At 49.9% G+C, this 22,473-nt stretch overlaps 1 protein-coding gene across 1 annotated transcript in view; it reads right to left on the bottom strand.

The window, feature by feature from the left end:
- The window catches only part of LOC140476035 (uncharacterized), a 34,228-nt gene extending 20,855 nt beyond the window's left edge, over positions 1–13,373 (bottom strand). Inside the window, exon 1 of the mRNA XM_072567965.1 lies at positions 13,189–13,373. The gene's annotated coding sequence lies outside the window, so the exon portion shown is untranslated. The remainder of the gene's footprint in view (positions 1–13,188) is intronic.
- Positions 13,374–22,473: the final 9,100 nt, after the last annotated feature.

Consider the following 22,473-nt stretch of genomic DNA (forward strand, 5'->3'; position numbering starts at 1 on the left):
TATAAAACTGCAGCATTTTCATTCACTCTCACTAGTATCCTCACATACAGATGAGGAAGGACACCACTTCGACTGGGACAACAAATCCACCCTTGGACAATCCAAACAGAGACACGCATGATAATTCTTAGAAGCATGGCATTCCAACCGGAACTCTATCAACAAACACATTGACTTGGATCCCTTTACCACCCCCGAGAAAAAGAACAGGAAATGATGTCACCACAAGAAATGACACCACCACAGGAAATGATGTCACCGTCCCAAGGAAACCTACACATAAATAGAAAGCGGGTCACACCACCGTGCTTCATTCGGAGGCTCACTGACGATGTCACTTAGTATGGTGACGAAATGTCTGAAAACAAACCTTCCAGTTGAGCGAGCAAACCTGCACCCAGTTTTCACTCACTGAAACATCCCACTTTGTCACATCTACACGATCAGTGTTCAAGACCAGCCAGTCACAGGACTTCAAAACAGTTCATGTCTTTATAAAAGTTTGTAAAAGTTCACTATTTTAAACTATATTTTCCTTGAGAGAGAAAAAGGATCTACATTTCTGTCTGTGTTAGTGTGTCTGTGTGTGTCTGACTGTGTGTCCGCTTGTGTCAGCGGGTGGTACTGAATGGATCTGATGATAAGGAGATCGGAAGAACTTGGAAGAAGCAAAAGGGAACTTGATTTAATCCTATAGACTGCTCTGGCTGAACTGTTTTCCCTGTATTTTGTCTCCCATAACATAATAGCTGTCTACAGGTATATATGCAGGGGATTAGGAAGGGGATAGAGCTTAAACTAGCAGAGATATAAAACCGGTGATTCAAATTTTATTTTTCTGTGGTTTGGACTGATATACCTCTAATTAGTAGTTTTTTTGTTAAGTGTAAAAACCCGGTCAGTGTTTCTTTAACCTTGTTCTGGCAGTCAGGATGTGGAAGTGCTGATGTTGGACTGGGATAGGCAAGGTCAGAAGTCAGACAACACCAGGTTATAGTCCACCAGGTTTATTTGGAATCTCAAGCTTTCGGAGCGCTGCCCCTTTGTCAGGAGAAGTGAAGGGAAGCACACAGACACAGAATGTATAGGCAGAGAGATCGAAAGATAGTACAAATGGTATGAGTGAGGTGACAACAGGCCGAATAATAAGTCTCCGCAGGTGATCAAAAGTGCCAGATGGTGTGAGTAAAGTGTCAGCAGCTGAATAACAAGTGAAGGGATGATCTATAATCCGATTGAGGCAAAGAGATAATTACAAAAAAATTAACAATTAAGTGGTACTGGAAACAAACCAAAGGGCTGGAATAACATGTTAGGTATAAAGGTCGCATGCCGAGAGTCTAACCAAAATAACAAGTAATCCAAAGTGTACAACTAGTTAAGGTAGAGAGATCATAACAATTTATCAAGGTGATGGTGTTAAAACAGGACAGTGAGGAAGATGTTACAGATACAGTACAGTACGGGGGGTGGGGGTCACATATACATGACATGAACCCAAGATCGCAGTTAAGGCCACATTCAGGGGTATGGAACTTGGCTCTCAGTTTCTGCTCAGCCCTTCTGTGTTGTTGTGTATCTCGAAGGCTGCCTTGGAGAACGCTTACCCGAAGATCAGAGGCTGAATATCCTTGATCACTGAAATGTTCCCGAACTGGGAGGGAACATTCCTGTCTGGTGATTGTTGTGCTGTGTCCATTCAACTATTGTCATGGCGTCTGCTCAGTCTCACCAATATACCATGCCTCGGGGCATCCTTGCCTGCAGTGTATGAGGTAGACAGCGTTGGCCAAGTCACATGAGTATCTACAGTGATTGTGGTGGGTAGTGTGCCCACGTGTATGGTTGTATCCATGTCAATGATCTGACATGTCTTGCTGAGGTTGGCATGGCAAGGTTATGTAGGGCTGTGGTCAATACTGTACTGAAGGCAGTGAACGATGGTCTGCTTGAATTGGAGACGTATGATCTTAGCGAGATCTTCATCGTCATCGATGACATGTCGAAGGCTGCAAAGAACATGGTGTAGTTTCTCTGCTCCAGGGAGCATCAGAGGCTGATGGGTGGCCTCACAGAGGTTTATAAAATCATGAGGGGCATAGATAAGGTAAATACACAAGGTCTTCTAGTCCAGGATTCTCTCAAGGTAGACTTGCAGGTTGAGTCAGTAGTTAGGAAAGCAAATGCAATGATGGCATTTATTTTGACAGGACTTGAATATAAAGCAGAGATGTACTACTGAGGCTCTTTAAGACTCTGGTCAGGCCACATTTGAAGTATTGTGTGGAGTTTTGGGCCCCATATCTCAGGAAGGATGTACTGGCCCTCGAGCATGTTCAGAGGAGGTTCACGAGAATGGTCCCAGGAATGAAAAGCTTAACACATGAGAAACATTTGAGGACTCTGGATCTACACTCGATAGAATTTAGAAGGATTGGGGGGATCTCATTGAAACATACAGATCACTGAATGGCCTGAACAGACTGGATATTGGGAAGATGTTTCCATTGGTAGGAGAGACGAGGACCTGAGGGCACAGCTGAGAATAAAGGGAAGACCTTGTAGAATTGAGGTAAGGAGAAATATCTTCAGCCAGAGAGTAGTGAATCCATGGAATTCATTGCCACAGAAGTCTGTGGAGGGCAGGTCATTGAGTAAATTTTAAGACTGAGACAGATAGATTTTGATTGTCAAGGGGTTCAAGGATTATGGGGAGAAAGCGGGAGAATAGGGTGGATAAACGTATCAGCCATGATTGAATGGCGGAGCAGAGTTGATGGGCTGAATTGCCTAATTTCTGCTCCTATATCTAATGGCAGAGGTGGGGTACCTTTTCATATCAGAAGGCCGCATTATGTTAGTTGTAATCTAATAAGGCCACATCCAAGAAATTTCAATTATATATTCTTCAAAATTCACATTATTTTGTAAAAAATCTAACTACTATGTACTAACTAAAAAGAAAAAAAAAGTTAACTCTAAAATTAATTAACCTTTTAATGACTTTGTTGTGACTGTTTTTTGTAGGAAAGTATTTGAATATTTGGTTGCCGCGTGGAGGTCTGCAGGTTTAGCTGATCCTCTAGATGGGTATCCGTCATTTGTGACCTTAAGGACGTCTTGATTTTGGTTAAGTAGGAGGATGTAGATTCGCAGCAATAAGTGGTTGAAAAGCAAGAAAGCATTTTTTGTGCATGTTGCCGAAGGCATGTGTATTCTATTGGAAAGCCACGTGCACTGTTGTCATAAGTTGATAAACACTGGCGTACTGGAGACCCACAGGCTCTCGCCAACCAGCCTTGGGCGGTAGTGGCGCCAGTCGGGGGGGGAAGATAACGTACATTCTAGAGTCTCATTATAACTAAATCATGAGGATAGCAGGTACCAAAATAGCCCTTATTACTTACCAATTTTTTAATTGTGGCGGTCAGTCTGCAAGGATTATTTCATTGAATTTTCTTTCACTGGTATTTTAAATACAATCATTTTAAGATTAAAATAAAAATAATAAAGGACAAAAAAAAGCATATTAATAAAAAATAAAAGATTTGTTCTGCAAAATTTGGATTCAGTCAAAAGACCTTACGGCTGCAGGTTCCCCACCCCTGTCTTATGGTCTAATACCATGGGGTGGGGGAGTCTATGTCTACAGGGCATAGGTTTAATGTGAGAAGGGAAAGATTTAAAAGGGACTCAAGGGACAACATTTTCACGCAGGAGGTGGTACGTGTATGGAATGAGCTGCCAGTGGAAGTGGTGGAGGCTGATACAATTACAACATTTAAAAGGCATCTGGATGGGGATATGAATAAGAAGCATTTAGAGGGCTATGGGCCAACTGGGCGGCATGGTGGCTCAGTGGTTAGCACTGCTGCCTCACAGCCCTAGGGTCCCAGGTTCAATTCCACCCTCAGGTGACTGTCTATGTGGAGTTTACACATTCTCCTCGTGTCTGAGTGGGTTTCCTCTGCCTTTCTCCCACAATCTAAAGGTGTGCAGGTGAGGGTGAATTGGCCATGCTAACTTGCCCATAGTGTTAGGTGCATTAGTCAAAAGGAAACAAGACTTGGGTGGGTTACTCCTTGGAAGGTCGGTGTGGACTTGTTGGGCCGAAGGGCCTGTTTCCACACTGTAGGGAAGCTAATCTAATTTAAAAATCTAAATCCTGGCAAATGGGACTAGATTAATTTAGGATATCTGGTTGGCAAAGATGAGTTGGACCGAAGGGTCTGTTTCATGCTGTACATCCCTATGACTGCAGGACTCTAATTAAAGTAAAAACTAAAAGTTCTGTACTGTAACTGAGAAATGGCAGTGGTAACTGCTAGAGATTACCTGCAGGTGGCAGAGTTGTACCAATCAACTTGCAAGAAATTACAAAAGCCAAGTTGTTTAAATCGACAAGTAAAGTCAGAGTTTTTCATAGAATTCCTACAGTGTGGAAACAGGCCATTCAGCCCACTGAGTCCACACCAACCCTCTGAAGAGCACCCCACCCAGAACCATCCTACCCAGGCCATTCAGCCCGACAAATCTGCTGCCATTCAGTATGATCACGGCTGACTTTTTATCTCAAGGGCTTATACACTGAGGACCTGGGGAGTGTTGCTGAACAAAGAGACCTTGGAGTGGAGGTGCATAGTTATTTGAAAATAACAGGTTGCAGGGGAACTTTGATAAACTGGGAACTTGGGCTGAGGGTTGGCAAATGGAGTTAAATGCAGCTAAATGTGAGGTGATGCACTTTGGGAAGAATAACAGGCAGGCAAAGTACTGGGTCAATGGAAAGATTCTTGGTAGTGTGGATGTACAGAGGGATCTTGGAGTCCATGTACATAGATCCCTGAAAGTTCCCACCCAGGTGGATAGTGCTGTTAAGAAGGCATACGGTGTGTTAGGTTTTATTGGTAGAGGGATTGAGTTCCGGAGCCGCAATATCGTGCTGCAACTATACAAAACACTAGTGCAGCTGCGTTTGGAATATTGTGTACAGTTCTGGTCGCCCCATTACAGGAAGGATGTGGAAGCATTAGAAAAGGTGCAGAGAAGATTGACCAGGATGTTGCCTGGTCTGGAGGGAAGGTCTTATGAGGAAAGGCTGAGAGACTTGGGTCTGTCCTCATTGGAAAGAAGAAAGCTAAGAGGGGATTTGATAGAGACATACAAGATGGTCAGAGGATTAGATAGGGTAGACAGTGAAAGACTTATTCCTAGGATGATGATGTCAGCGTGTACGAGGGGAAATAACTACAAATTGAGGGGTGAGAGATTTAAGGCAGATGTCAGAGGCAGGCTCTTTATACAGAGAGTGGCAAGGGCGTGGAATGCCCTACCTGCTAATGTAGTTAACTCAGCCACATTAGGGAGATTTAAACAATCCTTAGATAAGCACATGGATGATTTTGGGATAGTGTAGGGGGACGAGCTGAGAATAGTTCACAGGTCAGTGCAACATCGATGGCCGAAGGGCCTGTTCTGCGCTGTATTGTTCTATGGTCTAAAATAGAGTTGCAGGTAGATAGAATAGTGAAAGCATTTGGTATTTATTGGTCAGTGCATTGAGTATCGGAGTTGGGAGGTCATGTTGTGCCTGTACAGGGTATTGGTTAGGCCAATTCTGGAATAGAACATAGAACAATACAGCACAGAACAGGCCCTTCGGCCCACGATGTTGTGCTGAACTTCTATCCTAGATTAAGCACCCATCCATGTACCTATCCAAATGCCGCTTAAGGGTCGCCAATGATTCTGACTCTACCACTCCCACGGGCAGCGCATTCCATGCCCCCACCACTCTCTGGGTAAAGAACCCACCCCTGACATCTCCCCTATACCTTCCACCCTTCACCTTAAATTTATGTCCCCTTGTAATACTCTGTTGTACCTGGGGAAAAAGTTTCTGACTGTCTACTCTATCTATTCCTCTGATCATCTTATAAACCTCTATCAAGTCACCCCTCATCCTTCGCCGTTCCAACGAGAAAAGGCCGAGAACTCTCAACCTGTCCTCATACGACCTATTCTCCATTCCAGGCAACATCCTGGTAAATCTTCTCTGCACCCTCTCCAAAGCTTCCACATCTTTCCTAAAGTGAGGCGACCAGAACTGCACACAGTACTCCAACTGTGGCCTAACCAAAGTCCTGTACAGCTGCAACATCACCTCGCGACTCTTGAATTCAATCCCTCTGCTAATGAACGATAATACACCATAGGCCTTCTTACAAACTCTATCCACCTGAGTGGCAACTTTCAAAGATCTATGAACATAGACCCCAAGATCCCTCTGTTCCTCCACCTGACTAAGAACCCTACCATTAACCCTGGCAATTCTGGATTTCCTGCTTTAGGAAGGATGTTGTGAAACTTAAAAGGATTCAGAAAATATTGGCAAAGATGTTGCCAGGTTTAGAAGGTTCCCTGGAGTGTTGGAGGCTGAGGGGTGACCATTTAGAGGTTTATAAAATCAGGAGGGGCATGGATAGGGTAAATAGACAAGGTCTTTTCCCCGGGGTGGGGGAGTCCAGAACTAGAGGGTTAGAGGGGAAAGATTTAAAAGGGACCTAAGGGGCAACTTTTTCACGCAGAGGGTGGAACATGTATGGAATGAGCTGCCAGAGGAAGTGGTGGAGGCTGGTACAATTAAAGCATTTATAAGACATCTGGATGGGTATATGAATGGGAAGGGTTTGGAGGGATATGGGTCAAATGCTGATAAATGGGACTAGATTAATTTAGGATGTCTGGTCGGATTGAACTGAAGGTCTGTTTCCATGCTGTACATCTCTATGACTCTCGTCGTAACCCTACATTTCCCATGGCTACTCCATCTGCCCTACACATTGTTGGGCTGTGGGAGGAAACTGGAACACCCAGAGGAAACCCACACAGACATGGGCAGAATGTGCAAACTGTACTGTAGGTGCCTGAGAGTTCCTGTCGCTGTGAGGCAACAGTGCTAACTACTGAACCAGTATAAACTAAGCTAAGAAAATAGAAACTATTAAAGGACTTGTACAGTATTTGGGTTTGGTAGAAATACAAGAGAAACTTGATACTCTGGGTAAGTAAGACCATACAACATCAGACCAGAAGTAGGTCATTCAGTCCAACAGGCAGCATCTAAGGAGCAGGTGAATCGATGTTTCAGGCATAAGCCCACTGCTTGACCGGCTGTGCTTTTCCAGCGCCACGCTCTTCGACTCTGATATCCAGCATCTGGGGTGTTCCTCACTTTCTCCTATTCAGCCCATCTAGACTCCTGACTCCCTTCCTGATTAAAAATCTGTCTACACCAACCTTGATTTTTAAAAAAAATTCATTTATTTCCCAGAGGGCAACCATATTGCTGTGGGTCTAGAATCATGTGTACGTCAGACTGGGTAAGGATGGCAGATTCCCTCCCTGAAGGACATTAGAGAACCACTTGGGATTTTGCAACAATTGAAAAGTTTAATGGTCATGGTTAGATTCTTAATTCCAGACTCTTGTTACTGACTCACTGGGATTTCAGCTCTGGTTATCTCCCCTCCCTCACATATTCCCACATTTTATTCCTTCTGACAAGTTCACGCTGACTGGTTTAACCTGTCTATATTATTCTGAAAATTCTTTTTATCATCTTCACCACTTGCCTTCCACCTACTTTTACGTCACCCACAAACCTGGTGACAGTACCTTCACTTTCCTCATCCAAGTCATTAATATGTTGAAAATAATTATGGACCCCAGGTATTATTCCTGTAAACCTGTATTGAACTTCCCTCAGAGTCAAAACGCCCTTCCTGAGGTGTGGTGCCCAGGTCTGCTCACAGTACTCGGACTGGGGTCTAACTGGGGTTTTGTATAACTGCAGGATGAAGTCGTCATCCTTATACTCCAGCCCTTTAGATACAAAAGCCAACATTCCACTAGTCTGTTTACTGCACCTGTTTGTGGCATTATAAAGAGCTATGCGCCAAATACCCAAATCTCATTGAACATCCACTATATTTAACTTTGTGCCTATTAAAAAATGCCCATATCTACCCTTTCACTCCAAAACTGATAACCTCACACTGGCTTCTATTACAATCCATCTGCCACAGCTTTGCCCATTCACCTAATTGATCAATAACCTGGTGAAATTTTCTGCTGTCATCAACACTGCCCAATTTTGTGTTGTCAACAAATTTGGATATTTGACTGTTAATGCGATCATTCAAGCGTTTAATGAATATTGTGAATAATTGAGGCCCCAACACAGATCCCTGTGGGATACCACTAATCACTTGCTGCCAATTTGAATACATTCCCATTATTCCAAGTCTGTGTTTTCTACTACATAACCAATTTCCTATCCATGTCAGTAAATTGTCCTCAAGTCCATGGCTTCACCTTAGCTCACAGTCTCTTGTATGGGACTTTATCAAAAGCCTTCTAAACGTCAATATAAACAACATTCAACAACTTACCTCTGTCCAAAAAGTTATGAGGTTTGTCAGGCATGACCTAGCCTTCATGAATCCATGGGACATGGATGTTGCTGGTGAAGCTAGTATTTACTGCCCAGGGCATTTAAGCAACAACAGCATTACTATTAGTCTGGGGTCACATGTAGGCCAGACTGAGTAAGACGCTGTCCCTCCCTGAAGGATGTTAGTGGCTTTTTCCTGGCAATCAGCAATGATTTCACGGTCATCATTAGACCCTTAATGCAGATTTTCAATGAATTCAAATTCCATCATCTGCCATGGTGGGGACTCAAGTCCCTAGAATATCACCTGGGTCTCTGGATTAATAGTCTAGCGATAAAACTGTGAGGTCATCAACTCCCTTTCTACTAGCCAATTCTTTATCCATGCTAATGTACTCCTTCCGACACCATGTCTTTGTTTCTTATTAAGGAGTCTATTGTGTGGTACCTTATCCAATGCCTTTCACAAATCCAAATATATAAAATCTATTGGATCCCCTTTATCTATCCTCCTCAAAGAACTGTATTAAATGTGTCAGGTATGAACTCCCACCATGAAGCCATGCTGACTCTGCTTGATCATATTATGTATTTATGAATGCCCTGTTATTAAATCTTTTAACATTTCCTAACATTTCCACAGTAATCAGATGTTAAGCTAACTGGCTAATAGTTAGCTTTTTTTTGTCTTCCTCCCCTTTCGAATAAAGCAGCCACACTTGAAGTATTGTGTACGGTTCTGGTCACCACATTATAGGAAGGATGTGGAAGCTTTGGAAGGGGTTTGAGGAGATTTACTAGGATGTTGCCTGGTATGGAAGGAAGGTCTTACAAGGAAAGGCTGAGGGACTTGAGGCTGTTTTCGTTGGAGAGAAGAAGGTTGAGAGGTGACTTAATGGAGACATATAAAATAATCAGAGGGTTAGATAGGGTGGACAGGGAGAGCTTTTTTCTAAGTATGGTGACAGTGAGCACGAGGGGCATAGCTTTAGATTGAGGGGTAATAGATATAGGACAGATGTCAGAGGTAGTTTCTTTACTCAGAGAGTAGCGGGGTACAGAATGCACTGCATGCAACAGTAGTAGATTCGCCAACTTTGAAGGGCATTTAAATGGTCATTGCATCAACATATGGAGGAGAATGGAATAGTGTGGGTTAGATGGACTTCAGATTGGTTCTACAGGTTGGTGCAACATCGAAGGCCGAAGGGCCTGTACTGCACTGTAATGTTCTGTGTTCTAAAGGTGTTACATTGGCACTTTTCTAGATGTTATGACTCATTGGGAGTACCCACCATAAATCAAACCGCACTGTTCTAGAATCTTACCAAATTTTGAAGTTTGTTAAGGTACCCACAGTTTCTTAATTTACCTGACTCAAAGAACTTGGTGGGTAGAAAGCACGAACCACGTTTCTTTACTAACCAAGCAATACTATTTCTTACAAGTATTAGTCTATATCAATAGGTGAACAGATGAACTATTGGCATATAACACTCCTAACTAAAACTCTAACCTCCTGATAAACTTCCCCAGGCACACACCTGCACACACACACATGCGCGTTGCGCACACACACACACACACACACACACACAGACTTAGACAGACGAATAAGGAAAATACATTACTGGTGGAAGTAGAAAAACTGGAAAGTCAGATCTGTGATCTTTGTTTCCTGATATTGATCCTCGGATGCTGCCTGACCTGCTGTGCTTTTCCAGCATCACACTCTCGACTCTGATCTCCAGCATCTGCAGTCCTCACTTTCTCCAAATTGATTTCAACCCGACTGTGAATCCTCTTCCAAGGATGCCTACCCTGAAGACGTTCTCCTCTCTCTACAAGGATCTCAGTGAGTCCCTCTCTCACTGTACCCCCCACCCCCCCAGGTCATCTCCTCTGCTCTGAAGCTCTTCAGCCATGTCCTGAAGCAATCTCGCTACCACAGCCTCATCTCGTTCCTCAGTACCTCCTACAGATCCAACTGATCCTGCATGAGTTCTGGACTACATTCAGACCGTCACAATTTGGATTAGGATGCTGCCTGACCTGCTGAGCTTTTCCAGCACCACACTCTCGACTCTGATCTCCAGCATCTGCAGTCCTCATGTATTCCTTTGTGATATTGATGTTGTGATAATCCTCCATCAGCTGATCAAGCCCTTGCTGTTCAGTTGTCTTTCTCTGGAGGCTTCCGTGGTTTGTAAGACATAGACAGTGACTGACTCACTTGGAGAATGTCCCTGATTTATCATCACAGCAACTGCAGCAGGAAGGGGAACTTGTTCTTCAAGTTTAAATTGAGGATTTTGTTACTTAATAGAAAGGTCAGCTCCTGCTGGAGAGATCAACACCATAATCTCTGGCCTCTCTCTCTCTCTCTCTGTGCCTTTGTAACTTGTTTCCAGTTCCAACCTGTTCAGTTCTCTGAGAACAATTAGATCCAGGTATAAAAACTTCCTGATCATCTGTACATTGCAGGAACCACAGTCACCAAAACAGTTCACAATAAGTATCAAATTAATTGCCCTGAAATGATGCAGCCATCCTCATCAATTCTTTTTGAAGGAACAGCCATGTACTAATGTACACTGCAGAGGAGAAACCTAACCATGATGTAAAGTCCGGGAAGGAAATGTTTAACTCTGTACAGACCCTACCTACATTTCAGCAAAAGCATGGCGAGGTATTCTTTATGTCCTTGGAAAAAGTAGTGAACAGATGAATTGGGTAGCACTGGAAAAGCATGGCAGGGTCAGGCAGCATCTGAGGAGCAGGACAGTCGACGTTTCGGGCAGCTAGATAGGATAGTGAAGAAGGCGTTTGGTATGCTTTCCTTTATTGGTCAGAGTATTGAGTACAGGAGTTGGGAGGTCATGTTGCGGCTGTACAGGACATTGGTTAGGCCACTGTTGGAATATTGCGTGCAATTCTGGTCTCCTTCCTATCGGAAAGATGTTGTGAAACTTGAAAGGGTTCAGAAAAGATTTACAAGGATGTTGCCAGGGTTGGAGGATTTGAGCAACAGGGAGAGGCTGAACAGGCTGGGGCTGTTTTCCCTGGAGCGTCGGAGGCTGAGGGGTGACCTTATAAAGGTTTATAAAGTCATGCGGGGCATGTATAGGATAAATAGACAAAGTCTTTTCCCTGGTGTGGGGGAGACAAGAGGGTTTAAGGTGAGGGGGGAAAGATCTAAAAGACTTAAGGGGAAACTTGTTCACGCAGAGGGTGGTACGTGTGTGGAATGAGCTGCCAGAGGATGTGGTGGAGGCTGGTACAATTGCAACATTTAAAAGGCATTTGGATGGGTATATGAATAGGAAGGGTTTGGAGGGATATGGGCCGGGTGCTGGCAGGTGGGACTGGATTGGGTTGGGATATGTGTTCGGCATGGACGGGTTTGACCGAAGGGTCTGTTTCCATGCTGTACGTTTCTATGACTCTATAAATGATCTCATTGAATTTACAAAATGCTTAAATGGACAGATGGGTTAGATGTAGGTAAAATGTTTCCCCTTCATTGGGAGGTCTAGAATCAGGTGTTCCAATTTAAAACTAAAGGGGAAACAATGTAGGTGTAAGATGAGGGGAGTTTATTTTACTCAGCAGACTGTGGGAACTCAGTGCCTGAGTGTGTTGCAGGTCGAGATTGATAGATTTCTGATTTCCTGTGACATACAGGGTTACAAGTAAGAAATGAAGAGTAAATGATATTGAAGTGTTAGATCAGCCGTGACTGTTGAATGGTAGGGAGCCTGCAATGGGCTACTCCTGTTACTACATTCCCAAGCAGTGGCTGAAAGTTGGACCTAGTAGTTTGTAAGGTGTCCTGTGTACGTAGTGTAAGGGCCTGCAAATAAGAAAATTGAAGGTCAGAAGGGATTGGGAGAGAGAGATAGATGGGCAGGAGGGATTGAGGGAGAGAGAGATAGAGAGGGCAGGAGAGATTGAGGGAGAGAGAGAGAGGGCAGGAGGGATTGAGGGAGAGAGAGATAGAGAGGGCAGGAGAGATTGAGGGAGAGAGAGAGAGGGCAGGAGGGATTGAGAGATAGAGAGAGTGATAGAGAGGGCAGGAGGGATTGAGGGAGAGAGAGAAGACTCTGAGAAGCAGGAAGGAATTCATTGACCGACTGGTGTTGAAGGGGGTTTCTCCTTACGCCCCACCACCTCCCCCCCCCTCCAATGCCCCGTGCCCAGTATCAATGTGAAGTTGTTAGTATCTGCCTGGCAGCCTGTGGGTGACACTGTTGGTTTAAACTTGCAGAAGGTTATTTTGTTTCTCTCTGATTAGAAGCTTTGGAATAAATAGTGGTTTCTGGTAAAGTGTAGAGACCTAGTTAGTGTTGCTTGTTAAACTGAGTCCATTAAGCAGTGGAATTGGGGAACTTTTGAGTAAGTTTATTCAATATTTAACTTATTTGATGATCTCAGGAGTTAGTGAAGAATCATCATTGCTGTTATAGACTAGTACTTTTTAAAAATCCCAGCCATGGTCTGTCCGACGTAAACCCTTTTGATGTGTTTTTCCAGAATCAGTTCACAAAGGGGTGACACTGCGGTTAATGTGCTCAGGAGGATGAGCCAGGCTATCAATGATTACAGTGTGCTCATTGGCCTGGGCCGAGGGGCAGCAGGAGATCCAATCAATGGGCAATGATTACCACCTCCTCCATCCTCAGTTCACCCGGCAGAGGACTGCATTTAGATAGCGCCTGGCAGAGCTCTCTTACCGGCTGCACCTGCGGCTGCTCCGGACACTTCATCCGGACCCGCAGATCTCCGGCTCCTTTCCTCCAACAGCAGCTCCGCTCCGATCTCACTCTGTCCCGTTCCCCCTCTCCCTGCCTGCACTCCCCTCACTCACTCCCCTCTCTCCTCCAGATCTCTCCTTCACACTCTCTGTCCTTTACCCACTCTCTCTATCCCTCTGTCTCTATCCCTATCTCTCTCTTTATCCCTCTGTCTCCCTCTATCCCTCTCTGTCTCCTTCTCTCCCTCCCACTTATCCCTCTCTGACTCCCTCACTCACTCTATCTCCCCCTCTCTCTCCCTCAATCACTCCTGCCCTCTCTCTATCTCTCTCCCTCAATCCCTCCTGCCCTCTCTCTCTCTCTCAATCCCTCCTGCCCTCTCTATCATTCTCTCTTTCCCTCAATCCCTCATGCCCTCTCTATCTCTCTCACTCCCTCAATCCCTCCTGCCCTTTCTCTCTCCCTCAATCCCTCCTGCCCTTTCTCTCTCCCTCAATCCCTCCTGCCCTCTCTCTCCCTCAATCCCTCCTGCCCTCTCTATCACTCTCTCTATCTCTCAATCCCTCCTGCCCTCTCTATCTCTCTCACTCCCTCAATCCCTCCTGCTCTTTCTCACTCCCTCAATCCCTCCTGCCCTTTCTCTCTACCTCAATCTCTCCTGCCCTCTCTATCACTCTCTCTATCTCTCAATCCCTCCTGCCCTCTCTCTCTCTCAATCTCTCCTGCCCTCTCTATCTCTCTCTCCCTCAATCCCTCCTGCCCTTCTATCTCTCTCTCCCTCAATCTCTCCTGCCCTCTCTATCTCTCTCCCTCAATTCCTCCTGCCCTCTTTCTCTCCCTCAATCCCTCCTGCCCTCTCTATCTCTCTCTCCCTCAATCCCTCCTGCCCTCTCTATCTCTCTCCCTCAATCTCTCCTGCCCTCTCTATCTCTCTCTCCCTCAATCTCTCCTGCCCTCTATATCTCTCTCTCCCTCAATCTCTGCTGCCCTCTCTATCTCACTCTCCCTCAATCTCTCCTGCCCTCTATATATCTCTCTCCCTCAATCCCTCCTGCCCTCTCTATCTCACTCTCCCTCAATCCCTCCTGCCCTCTATATATCTCTCTCCCTCAATCCCTCCTGCCCTCTCTATCTCTCTCTCCCTCAATCTCTCTTGCCTTCTCTATCTCTCTCTCCCTCAATCCCTCCTGCCCTCTCTATCTCTCTCTCTCCCTCAATCCCTCCTGCCCTCTCTATCTCTATCTCCCTCAATCTCTCCTGCCCTCTCTATCTCTGTCTCCCTCAATCCCACCTGCCCTCTCTATCTCTCTCTACCTCAATCTCTCCTGCCCTCTATATATCTCTCTCCCTCAATCTCTCCTGCCCTCTCTATCTCTCTCTCCCTCAATCTCTCTTGCCTTCTCTATCTCTCTCTCCCTCAATCCCTCCTGCCCTCTCTATCTCTCTCTCTCCCTCAATCCCTCCTGCCCTCTCTATCTCTATCTCCCTCAATCTCTCCTGCCCTCTCTATCTCTCTCTCCCTCAATCTCTCTTGCCTTCTCTATCTCTCTCTCCCTCAATCCCTCCTGCCCTCTCTATCTCTCTCTCTCCCTCAATCCCTCCTGCCCTCTCTATCTCTATCTCCCTCAATCTCTCCTGCCCTCTCTATCTCTCTCTCCCTCAATCCCTCCTGCCCTCTCTATCTCTCTCTCCCTCAATCCCTCCTGCCCTCTCTATCTCTCTATCTCCCTCAATCCCTCCTGCCCTCTCTATCTCTATCTCCCTCAATCTCTCCTGCCCTCTCTATCTCTCTCTCCCTCAATCTCTCCTGCCCTCTCTATCTCTCTCTCCCTCAATCCCTCCTGCCCTCTCTATCTCTCTCTCCCTCAATCCCTCCTGCCCTCTCTATCTCTCTCTCCCTCAATCCCTCCTGCCCTCTCTATCTCTCTCTCCCTCAATCCCTCCTGCCCTCTCTATCTCTCTCTCCCTCAATCCCTCCTGCCCTCTCTATCTCTCTCTCCCTCAATCCCTCCTGCCCTCTCTATCTCTCTCTCCCTCAATCCCTCCTGCCCTCTCTATCTCTCTATCTCCCTCAATCCCTCCTGCCCTCTCTATCTCTATCTCCCTCAATCTCTCCTGCCCTCTCTATCTCTCTCTCCCTCAATCTCTCCTGCCCTCTCTATCTCTCTCTCCCTCAATCCCTCCTGCCCTCTCTATCTCTCTCTCCCTCAATCCCTCCTGCCCTCTCTATCTCTCTCTCCCTCAATCCCTCCTGCCCTCTCTATCTCTCTCTCCCTCAATCCCTCCTGCCCTCTCTATCTCTCTCTCCCTCAATCTCTCCTGCCCTCTCTATCTCTCTCTCTCCCTCAATCCCTCCTGCCCTCTCTATCACTCTCTCTATCTCTCAATCTCTCCTGCCCTCTATCTCTCTCTCCCTCAATCTCTCCTGCCCTCTCTCTGGTTTCTTTGCCGGTTGCTGTTCCTTTTTCGGTCCAGTTTCTGTTGTTTATTTCTGTTGCTAGGCGACATTTCCACGTCACAGAAAAGTTTGCAATTTCTCAAACAACAGAAAAGGTCCCAACGAGAGACACCCCGGACCCCAGTGAGAGCAGCCCCTTCAGGAGAGGGAGGGAGACCCCGGACCCCAGAGAGAGCAGCCCCTTCAGGGGAGGGAGGGAGACCCCGGACCCCAGAGAGAGCAGCCCCTTCAGGAGAGGGAGGGAGACCCCGGACCCCAGAGAGAGCAGCCCCTTCAGGGGAGGGAGGGAGACCCCGGACCCCAGAGAGAGCAGCCCCTTCAGGAGAGGGAGGGAGACCCCGGACCCCAGTGAGAGCAGCCCCTTCAGGAGAGGGAGGGAGACCCCGTACCCCAGAGAGAGTCAGCCCCTTCAGGGGAGGGAGGGAGACCCCGTACCCCAGTGAGAGCCAGCCCCTTCAGGAGAGGGAGGGAGACCCCGTACCCCAGTGAGAGCAGCCCCTTCAGGAGAGGGAGGGAGACCCCGTACCCCAGAGAGAGCAGCCCCTGCAGGAGAGGGAGGGAGACCCCATACCCCAGAGAGAGCAGCCCCTTCAGGGGAGGGAGGGAGACCCCGGACCCCAGAGAGAGCAGCCCCTGCAGGAGAGGGAGGGAGACCCCGTACCCCAGAGAGAGCAGCCCCTGCAGGAGAGGGAGGGAGACCCCGTACCCCAGAGAGAGCAGCCCCTGCAGGAGAGGGAGGGAGACCCCGGACCCCAGAGAGAGCAGCCCCTGCAGGAGAGGGAGGGAGACCCCGTACCCCAGAGAGAGCAGCCCCTGCAGGAGAGGGAGGGAGACCCCGTACCCCAGAGAGAGCAGCCTCTTCAGGAGAGGGAGGGAGACCCCGTACCCCAGAGAGAGCAGCCCCTGCAGGAGAGGGAGGGAGACCCCGTACCCCAGAGAGAGCAGCCCCTGCAGGAGAGGGAGGGAGACCCCGGACCCCAGAGAGAGCAGCCCCTGCAGGAGAGGGAGGGAGACCCCGTACCCCAGAGAGAGCAGCCCCTGCAGGAGAGGGAGGGAGACCCCGGACCCCAGAGAGAGCAGCCCCTGCAGGAGAGGGAGGGAGACCCCGTACCCCAGAGAGAGCAGCCCCTGCAGGAGAGGGAGGGAGACCCCGGACCCCAGAGAGAGTCAGCCCCTGCAGGAGAGGGAGGGAGACCCCGTACCCCAGTGAGGGTCAGCCCCTTCAGGGGAGGGAGGGGGACCCCATACCCCAGTGAGGGTCAGCCCCTTCAGGAGAGGGAGGGGGACCCCGTACCCCAGTGAGAGCAGCCCCTTCAGGAGGGGGAGGGAGACCCCGGACCCCAGAGAGAGCAGCCCCTTCAGGGGAGGGAGGGGGACCCCATACCCCAGTGAGGGTCAGCCCCTTCAGGAGAGGGAGGGGGACCCCGTACCCCAGTGAGAGCAGCCCCTTCAGGAGGGGGAGGGAGACCCCGGACCCCAGAGAGAGCAGCCCCTTCAGGGGAGGGAGGGAGACCCCGTACCCCAGAGAGAGCAGCCCCTTCAGGGGAGGGAGGGAGACCCCGTACCCCAGAGAGAGCAGCCCCTTCAGGAGAGGGAGGGAGACCCCGGACCCCAGAGAGAGCAGCCCCTTCAGGAGAGGGAGGGAGACCCCGGACCCCAGAGAGAGCAGCCCCTTCAGGAGAGGGAGGGAGACCCCGGACCCCAGAGAGAGCAGCCCCTTCAGGAGAGGGAGGGAGACCCCGGACCCCAGAGAGAGCAGCCCCTTCAGGGGAGGGAGGGAGACCCCGTACCCCAGTGAGGGTCAGCCCCTTCAGGAGGGGGAGGGAGACCCCGGACCCCAGAGAGAGCAGCCCCTTCAGGAGGGGGAGGGAGACCCCGGACCCCAGAGAGAGCAGCCCCTTCAGGAGGGGGAGGGAGACCCCGGACCCCAGAGAGAGCAGCCCCTTCAGGAGAGGGAGGGAGACCCCGTACCCCAGTGAGAGTCAGCCCCTTCAGGAGAGGGAGGGAGACCCCGTACCCCAGAGAGAGCAGCCCCTTCAGGAGAGGGAGGGAGACCCCGGACCCCAGAGAGAGCAGCCCCTTCAGGAGGGGGAGGGAGACCCCGGACCCCAGAGAGAGCAGCCCCTTCAGGAGAGGGAGGGAGACCCCGTACCCCAGTGAGAGTCAGCCCCTTCAGGGGAGGGAGGGAGACCCCAGACCCCAGAGAGAGCAGCCCCTTCAGGGGAGGGAGGGAGACCCCGGACCCCAGAGAGAGCAGCCCCTTCAGGAGAGGGAGGGAGACCCCGTACCCCAGTGAGGGTCAGCCCCTTCAGGAGAGGGAGGGAGACCCCGTACCCCAGTGAGAGCAGCCCCTTCAGGGGAGGGAGGGAGACCCCGTACCCCAGTGAGAGCAGCCCCTTCAGGGGAGGGAGGGAGACCCCGTACCCCAGTGAGAGCAGCCCCTTCAGGAGAGGGAGGGTGACCCCGTACCCCAGTGAGAGCAGCCCCTTCAGGGGAGGGAGGGAGACCCCGTACCCCAGTGAGAGCAGCCCCTTCAGGAGAGGGAGGGGGACCCCGTACCCCAGTGAGGGTCAGCCCCTTCAGGAGAGGGAGGGGGACCCCGTACCCCAGTGAAGGTCAGCCCCTTCAGGAGAGGGAGGGGGACCCCGTACCCCAGTGAGGGTCAGCCCCTTCAGGAGAGGGAGGGAGACCCCGGACCCCAGTGAGAGCAGCCCCTTCAGGGGAGGGAGGGAGACCCCGTACCCCAGAGAGAGCAGCCCCTTCAGGAGAGGGAGGGGGACCCCGTACCCCAGAGAGAGTCAGCCCCTTCAGGAGAGGGAGGGAGACCCTGTACCCCAGTGAGGGTCAGCCCCTTCAGGAGAGGGAGGGGGACCCCGGACCCCAGTGAGAGCAGCCCCTTCAGGAGAGGGAGGGAGACCCCGGACCCCAGTGAGAGCAGCCCCTTCAGGAGAGGGAGGGAGACCCCGTACCCCAGTGAGAGCAGCCCCTTCAGGGGAGGGAGGGAGACCCCGGACCCCAGTGAGAGTCAGCCCCTTCAGGAGAGGGAGGGAGACCCCGTACCCCAGAGAGAGCAGCCCCTTCAGGGGAGGGAGGGAGACCCCGGACCCCAGTGAGAGCAGCCCCTTCAGGAGAGGGAGGGAGACCCCGTACCCTAGTGAGAGCAGCCCCTTCAGGGGAGGGAGGGGGACCCCGTACCCCAGTGAGAGTCAGCCCCTTCAGAAGGGGAGGGAGACCCTGTACCCCAGTGAGAGCAGCCCCTTCAGGGGAGGGAGGGGGACCCCATACCCCAGTGAGGGTCAGCCCCTTCAGGAGAGGGAGGGGGACCCCGTACCCCAGTGAGAGCAGCCCCTTCAGGAGAGGGAGGGAGACCCCGGACCCCAGAGAGAGCAGCCCCTTCAGGAGAGGGAGGGGGACCCCGGACCCCAGAGAGAGCAGCCCCTTCAGGGGAGGGAGGGAGACCCCGTACCCCAGAGAGAGCAGCCCCTTCAGGAGAGGGAGGGGGACCCCGTACCCCAGTGAGAGCAGCCCCTTCAGGAGAGGGAGGGAGACCCCGGACCCCAGAGAGAGCAGCCCCTTCAGGAGAGGGAGGGAGACCCCGGACCCCAGAGAGAGCAGCCCCTGCAGGAGAGGGAGGGAGACCCCGTACCCCAGAGAGAGTCAGCCCCTTCAGGAGAGGGAGGGAGACCCCGTACCCCAGTGAGAGTCAGTCCCTTCAGGAGAGGGAGGGAGACCCCGGACCCCAGTGAGAGCAGCCCCTTCAGGAGAGGGAGGGAGACCCCGTACCCCAGTGAGAGCAGCCCCTTCAGGAGAGGGAGGGAGACCCCGTACCCCAGTGAGAGCAGCCCCTTCAGGAGAGGGAGGGAGACCCCGTACCCCAGAGAGAGCAGCCCCTTCAGGAGAGGGAGGGAGACCCCGGACCCCAGAGAGAGCAGCCCCTTCAGGAGAGGGAGGGAGACCCCGGACCCCAGTGAGAGCAGCCCCTTCAGGAGAGGGAGGGAGACCCCGGACCCCAGTGAGAGCAGCCCCTTCAGGAGAGGGAGGGGGACCCCGTACCCCAGAGAGAGCAGCCCCTTCAGGAGAGGGAGGGAGACCCCATACCCCAGAGAGAGTCAGCCCCTTCAGGAGAGGGAGGGAGACCCCGTACCCCAGTGAGAGCAGCCCCTTCAGGAGAGGGAGGGAGACCCCATACCCCAGTGAGGGTCAGCCCCTTCAGGAGAGGGAGGGAGACCCCGTACCCCAATGAGAGCCAGCCCCTTCAGGAGAGGGAGGGAGACCCCGTACCCCAGTGAGGGTCAGCCCCTTCAGGAGAGGGAGGGAGACCCCGTACCCCAGTGAGGGTCAGCCCCTTCAGGAGAGGGAGGGGGACCCCGTACCCCAGAGAGAGTCAGCCCCTTCAGGAGAGGGAGGGGGACCCTGTACCCCAGTGAGAGTCAGCCCCTTCAGGAGAGGGAGGGAGACCCTGTACCCCAGTGATAAGTATATGGATAGGTATATGGATAGGTATATGGATGGGTATATGGATAGGTATATGGATGGGTATATGGATAGGTATATGGATGGGTATATGGATAGGTATATGGATGGGAATATGGATAGCTATATAGATGGGTATATGGATAGGTATATGGATGGGTATATGGATAGGTATATGGATGGGTATATGGATAGGTATATGGATGGGAATATGGATAGCTATATAGATGGGTATATGGATAGGTATATGGATGGGTATATGGATAGGTATATGGATGGGTATATGGATAGGTGTATGGATAAGTATATGGATGGGAATATGGATGGGAATATGGATAGGTATATGGATAGGTATATGGATGGGTATATGGATAGGTATATGGATAAGTATATGGATAGGTATATGGATGGGAATATGGATAGCTATATAGATGGGTATATGGATAGGTATATGGATGGGTATATGGATAGCTATATAGATGGTATATGGATAGGTATATGGATGGGAATATGGATAGGTATATGGATGGGAATATGGATAGCTATATAGATGGGTATATGGATAGGTATATGGATGGGTATAGGGATAGGTATATGGATGGGTATATGGATAAGTATATGGATGGGAATATGGATAGGTATATGGATGGGTATATGGATAGGTATATAGATGGGTATATGGATGGGTATATGGATGGGTATATGGATAGGTATATGGATGGGTATATGGATAGGTATATGGATGGGTATATGGATGGGTATATGGATAGGTATATGGATGGGTATATGGATAGGTATATGGATGGGTATATGGATAAGTAAATGGATGGGAATATGGATAGGTATATGGATAGGTATATGGATGGGTATATGGATGGGTATATGGATAGGTATATGGATGGGTATATGGATAGGTATATGGATGGGTATATGGATAGGTATATAGATGGGTATATGGATAGGTATATAGATGGGTATATGGATGGGTATATGGATAGGTATATGGATGGGAATATGGATAGGTATATGGATGGGTATATGGATAGGTATATGGATGGGAATGTGGCTAGGTGTATGGATGGATATATGATTGGGGTATGGATAGGTGTATGGATGGATATATGATTGGGGTATGGATAGGTGTATGGATGGATATATGATTGGGGTATGGATAGGTATATGGATGGATATATGAACGGGTATATGGGTGGGTATATGGATAGGTATATAGATGAGTATATGGATAGCTATATGGATGGGAATATGGATAGGTATTAGGATGGGTATATGGATGAGTATATGAATGGGTCTATGGATGGGTATATGTATGGGTACAAGAATGGGTATATGAATAGAGCTGAAAATCTGTTGCTGGAAAAGTGCAGCAAGTCAGGCAGCATCCAAGAAGCAGGAGAATCAACGTTTCGGGCATGAGCCCTTCTTCAGGAATGTGGAAGGTGTGCCAAACAGGCTAAGATAAAAGGTAGGGAGGAGGGACGTGGGGGAGGGGCGTTGGAAATGCGATAGGTGGAAGGAGGTTAAGGTGAGGGTGAAAGGCCGGAGTGGGGGTTGGGGCGGAGAGGTCAGGAAGAAGATTGCAGGTTAGGAAGGCGGTGCTGAGTTTGAGGGATTTGACTGAGACAAGGTGGGGGGAGGGGAAATGAGGAAACTGGAGAAATCTGAGTTCATCCCTTGTGGTTGGAGGGTTCCTAGGCGGAAGATGAGGCGCTCATCCTCCAACCGTCGTATTGCTATGGTCTGGCGATGGAGGAGTCCAAGGACCTGCATGTCCTTGGTGGAGTGGGAGGGGGAGTTGAAGTGTTGGGCTACGGGGTGGTTGGCTTGGTTGGTCCTGGTGTTCCAGAGGTGTTCTCTGAAACGTTCCGCAAGTAGGCTGCCTGTCTCCCCAATATAGAGGAGGCCAAATCGGGTGCAGCGGATTCAGTAAATGATGTGTGTGGAGGTGCAGGTGAATTTGTGGTGGATATGGAAGGATCCCTTGGGGCCTTGGAGGGAAGTAAGGGGGGGAGGTGTGGGTGCAAGTTTTGCATTTCTTGCAGTTTCAGGGGAAGGTGCTGCGAGTGGAGGTTGGGTTGGTGGGGGGTGTAGACCTGACGAGGGAGTCACAGAGGGAGTGGTCTTTTCGGAACGCTGATAGGGGAAGGGAGGGAAATATATCCCTGGTGGTGGGGTCCGTTTGGAGGTGGCGCATGATACGATGTATATGGAGGTTGGTGGGGTGGTAGGTAAGGACCTGTGGGGTTCTGTCCTGGTGGCAATTGGAGGGGCGGGGCTCAAGGGCGGAGGAACGGGAAGTAGAGGAGATGCGGTGG

The sequence above is a fragment of the Chiloscyllium punctatum genome, chromosome 4, assembly GCF_047496795.1.
Source record: "Chiloscyllium punctatum isolate Juve2018m chromosome 4, sChiPun1.3, whole genome shotgun sequence".
NCBI lineage: Eukaryota > Metazoa > Chordata > Chondrichthyes > Orectolobiformes > Hemiscylliidae > Chiloscyllium > Chiloscyllium punctatum.